The sequence below is a fragment of the Cicer arietinum genome, chromosome 7, assembly GCF_000331145.2.
Source record: "Cicer arietinum cultivar CDC Frontier isolate Library 1 chromosome 7, Cicar.CDCFrontier_v2.0, whole genome shotgun sequence".
In the NCBI taxonomy this organism is placed as follows: Eukaryota; Viridiplantae; Streptophyta; class Magnoliopsida; order Fabales; family Fabaceae; genus Cicer; species Cicer arietinum.
The window spans coordinates 56,311,776-56,317,775 of NC_021166.2; positions in this window are offsets into that span (position 1 = coordinate 56,311,776).

Here is a 6,000-nt window from a genome sequence, read left to right on the forward strand (position 1 = left end):
ACTCAAACACAATTTCTTTAAAAACAATCAACACATCTCCATTTTCTACCAAGAACTACGTATCTTTGAATTCTCCATCGCACTGAGAGATACGTAGGAGTAAGATTACACTCTTGTCAAGCATAATAATAAAAACTTTTTTTTCACTCTTTTTAAACACACTTTTATCTCAAAAAATCAAATTTTATAAAAAAACAATTTATATTCATATTTAATAATAAAGAGAAATAAATATATTTAAGTTGATATAATTTTGCACAATTAATTATAGGTAATCGTATTTTAACGAATGTTATATGGTGCTAATATCTTCACTACGCATAATGGACTCTCGAACTCAAAATCTGATTTCAAAGAACATTTTTATATTTATTTTCTTTCTATTTTTAAGGGTTTTCCAATATTTTCCCTATTTTAAAATAAATTTTGGTGGCGACTCTATTGAATTTCGAGGAAAACTCGAAATTTTAGGCCGCGACAGTGATAATCGCGTTACTACTACTAGTAACGATCTTGTTATTCTTCGTGACTATGAGTAAATTAAGCTTGTATCTGATGAAAGCATGTGGATAATTGATAGTAGTGCTACACTACATGCTACACTGAGGAATGAGCTATTCACATCTTATACTTCAAGTGACTTTGGAGTTTCGAAGATGGATAATGATGGTGTATCTAAGGTAATTGGTGTTGGTGATGTATGCTTGCAAACCAACATGAGAATGTAATTTGATCTTCGTGAATATGCGTGATGAAAATGATTTTGATAATCATTTTGCTTTTGGAAAGTGGAAACTCACCAATGGTAACTTGGTTGTGGCAAGAGGAGAGACAATTAGTAAACTATATTGAACAAAAGACAGTGTAAATGTCGTGGATACACAATCATCTTTGTGGCACATAAGGCTTAGCCATATCAGTGAAAAATGATTAAATTGTTTATCTAGAAAGGATGTGCTTCCAAGATTGAAGAATGTCGATATGGAGAAATGTTCTCAATGCATGGTTGGTAAACAAACTAGAGTATCCTTCAAAAGACATTCTCCCTCTAGAAAGTCAGAATTGCTTCAGTTGGTACATTCTGATGTTTGTGGCCCTTTAAATGTAAAATCATTTAGTTGTGCACTTTTTGTTGTTACTTTTATTGATGGATGTTCCAGAAAACTATGGGTTTATGCGTTGAAAACAAAATACCAAGTGTTGGAGAACTTTCAACAACTTCATGTTTTGGTTGAAAGGAGTATTGTGAATCCTTTGATGTCTATCGCAAACATGGTATAACACATGAAAAGACTTATCCTAAAACTCTTCATTTGAATGGTTTAGCAAAGATGATGAATCAAACCCTTGTTGAGAGAGTGATGTATTATGAAGGTGAAGTGTAACAACCTAACCCATACTGTTACCGATACTGTTAATCTTACTCCTATTATTTAAAGCAATGTTTCATGTAACAACCCGACCATTATCGTTATCGGTACTATTAATCATGACCTTCTCGCTCCGTAGGAAATAACGATTTTTTGCTTTATGTGGGAATCGAACCCGGTACTTAGGGGATTAGTACCACCATCAACTAATTCCCACTACCTTGGATATATTTTTTAACGATGATTTTATTATCCTGTTATTATATGTTAAATAAACAGTTGGGTGTGTCCTTTGCTATGAAAGACATGAGAGCTGCTAAACAGATTATTGGCATAAGCATCATGCGTGACAGAAAGGAGAAGAAACTTTGGATATCACAAGAACACTATATTGAGAGAGTATTGCAAATGTTTCAGATGGAAAACTCTAAGGTTGTAAGTACTCCTCTCGCTACTCATTTTAAGTTGAGTTCTAAACAAAGTCTTTCGAGTGAAGATGAAAAATGAGACATAGAACGAGTTCCATGTGCTTCTGTTGTGGGTAGTTTGATGTATGCAATGGTGTGTACACGACCAGATATTGCACAAGTTATTGGTACATTCAGTAGATTTTTGAGGTATTTTGAGGTATCTTCATGGAACTACATGTATGAGACTTTGTTTTGGAGGTGATAAACCTATTTTGGTGGGATACTCTGACTTGGATATGGATGGAAATATTGTCTTTAGGAAGTCAACTTCAAGCTACATGATTAAATTTGCAGAGCGAGTTGTGGCTTGACAATCTAGATTACAGAAATGTGTAACATTGTCTACAATTGAGGCAGAATTCGTTGTCATTACCGAAACATGTAAATAGTTGATTTGGTTGAAGAAATTCTTGCAGGAGTTTGGATTTATTTAAGACAAATATGTATTATTTGTTGATAGTCAAAATGTATTCATCTTGGTAAGAATTTGACATTTCATAGTAGGTCCAAACACATTGATGTGATGTATCATTGGATATGTGATGTTTTGGAAGCTAAGTTGTTGGAGTTGGCTAAAGTTCATACTGATTATAATGGTTCTGATACGATGTCTAAAGCATTATCAAGAGGGAAGTTTGACAAATGATAAATTAAATATGAATTTTTAAGTTTTTGTGTTTAAAAATTCATATTTAACTTATCGCTTGTTAAAAAGTTATATTACCTCAAAAAGTATTCAAATGATAAATAATAGTTGGTATAAAATCAGAGACAAAAAATAAAAGCAAAATTTTTTAAGAGATTAAAAGCTGATTAAATTTTTTATAAGGACTAAAATTTAAATAATAAGATTTTATAGACTAATAATATATTTAATCCTATTTGTTTTTTTTTATAAATTATCGTTTAGGTGTCCTGTGTATACGAGCTCGAATTTATGTTGTATTCAAATTTTGTAGGTCAACTTTTAATATATATATATAATTTTTTGTTTAAATTTATGCACCATTTTAAATTATATAAATACAATTTTTATCATATTATTTCGACCCTTAAATATATTTCTTTCATAAAAATCATTATAAGCTATTTGAAGAACTTGATTATTAAAAAATATAAGCTAAATAGTATACGTGTTCTCTTAATTTAATTGCAGTTAACGTTTTAGTCTTTTATCTTCATTTTTTTTTTAATTTGATCATTTATTTTAATTTTAAGTGACAATTTGATCTTTTATGTTTTAAAATGTCAACAATGTTATTTTTTTTTTTACAAAAATTTAAATAACTCATCAAAATTTTCAAACAAAATCCATAAAATTAATTATATTCTTCAAATATAATACAAATTTCATCAAATTCGTAACTCAAATATTTAGATAAACTCATATTTATTGATAATAACAAAAGATAAATAATTCAAGACAAATAATAACTATTATAAACGAGACACTTAACATATGTAACAACTATTATTTTTATCATTTATATGTGAATTTTATTTTTAAGAGTGAAATGGAAAAATATAATAGTATTTATTCAAGTTTTTATTTTTCTGCAGTTTTAGGTGATCTTTCATTTTTATATTATTTAAATAAAATTCTTTAATTCTTCTTTTCCTCCCCCTACTTTAATTTGATTGGGGATAGTTTTGTTTACTCGGTTATTTTGTTTTCCTCACTAATCATTTTGTCTTTAACCCGTTTATTTTGAAGCACTTCATATTAGATTTAATTTTGGTCAAATTGACAATAACCATGATAGAAAGACACTAAAAAGAAGTTATTAGAGAATACAAAAGAAACTTTCTTGAGAGTATAAACAGTTTCAAAAGAAACTTTCATGAGAGTATAGACAAAATATTTTTCTACCAAAATGACGACATGTACGTGGAATTGAATTTTGTATTCATAGAATTTTTATTTTTGTAAATTATTTTATATTATATTTAAATTTATATATTTAATGTAAAAATTATATTAAAATGTTTACGTAAAATTTTGTTTTTTCAAATTAATATTTTAACTATTTTTTGACATAAGATTTTAAATTTATTCTCATTAATGTAATACATTTTATTTAAAAATTAATTAATTTAATTAAATCTAATAGTGTATATCTAATTTAGTATATCTCTATTAAAGTTATAAATCTATATCAAAATAATTTTATTATATATACTATTTTATGGAATAAACATATTTATATCAAGTCATGTGCATGATACGGGTTTTATAGTATTCACACATGCATGTTAAGTTTGATCATGCAACTATGAACTCAATTCAGATTTAAGACTTTTACAAATTAGAGATTCAATCCAAAAACTATTTTTTTTTAGTAAGAATGGTGATTGAATGTTTGTATCTATTTGTTTTTTAAAATCTCTGAAATTTCTGAATCAACTGAATTACTATAAGAAATTTTCTATTGCTAAAAAATATAAGAATTTTTTCCTCTTAAATAACAAAATAACCATGGTCAATATTTAGTTAGTTAGCTGAAATTAAATTAATTGAAAGATACATTATTAAATTTTGTTGACAAGATAAAATTTTAGCAGTAAATTTATTTCGGATTGAAATCTTGTTTGAGTGTACTAATATCCTTCCATCAATAATGTTAGCTTCTTCTTTCAATAAACTCCTATTTTACAGATTATGAGTGTGTTTTTTAGGATTTAAAATGCGTTTGTTTTAGATTTTTTTTAAAGTGTTTTGTTAGAAAAATAATTATTTTTAGCTAAAAAACAATAGTTAGATAAGAGAGAAAAATGACTCAAAAGTTAAAAAAAATAAGAAAGTTAATTAATTAAGGAGAGAAAATCATGTCATTACCCCCTGGCCTTTTTTTTTTAAATCTCAAATTGCCTTTAGTCAAATTTTAGTAAGTTTTCTTCGTAAGTTTAAATTAATTCATTAGTTGCGTTTTCTCTTTCACGTTGGCCATACGTTGTCATTTTCTCGACCTCATTCAGGTTTTCTGTACATCTTTTATTTTTTTATTGTGTGTTTATTTATTGTATTTTGAATACTGGTCAACTTTAAAATGTGCGTACGAAATAGATTAAACTAATAAATTTTGAAGTGTTCAAATTAAAATATTTGAATTGATTTGTTATAGTAAATTTGACAAAGATTATAGGAAGTACTAAGTAGTGACCAATTATGGATAATAAAAATATGGTTTGGTGAATTTGATCATGGAACTTGGTGAATATGAATAATGAAAACCATAAAGAAGTTTCTTTAATAACATATTTAAATATGTGATTTAATATTTTTGTTGACTTAAATATCAATTAGAATGACAACTAAACAATACGAAAAATTATGAGAGTGATGAAAGAATTGTTGCAAGGAATAATAGTAAAACCAAACTATTTCTAAAAATTTGAAATAAAGAAATTTGAGACTAATATATATATATATATATATATATATATATATATATATATATATATATATATATATATATGTTATGTAAATTAATATGCGTAGAGCATCGTGTAAATTAATACGTGTATGGAGACTAAAATTTATTTTTATATCATTTATGATAATTTTGTAGTTTAAAAAAAATCATTCATTTTTACAAAATTATATACAGATGGATTAAAAATTATTTAAAAAACATCATTTTTATAATAGTAAATAAACGGGACTTAAAAAATCACTTTTTTTAAATCTCTATAAAATAATTTTTAAATTATTTAAAATAAAAATCTTTTTTATTTAAGCTAGAACAAATACTCTGTCATAGTAGTATTTATACTTATTTATGTAAATATATAAAAATATAAAATCTAAACAAAATAAAGATTCTCAATTACCATTTTTCAACCTGTCAAAAAAAATTACAATTTCGCTAAAGATTTATTTGAAAATTTAAATATATGTTTTTATTAATGACCGCGATAACCTTTTTTTTTATCAGGATCATCATTATGGCAATCTTATAATATTGCAATCAATCTTACACAAATATTCTCAAAACAAATAAAAATATAGTAAAGAGGTAAAAAAAAAAAGAAAAAAAAAAAGAAGAGATTTTTTTTTATCTCTATAAAAGGGGAGGTTAGACATTATTTTGGGACGAAATCAACACTTTCTCTGATTGTGTCTTGTTGGGTTCTTTCTTTCTCTTTGAAAAAAATTCTCA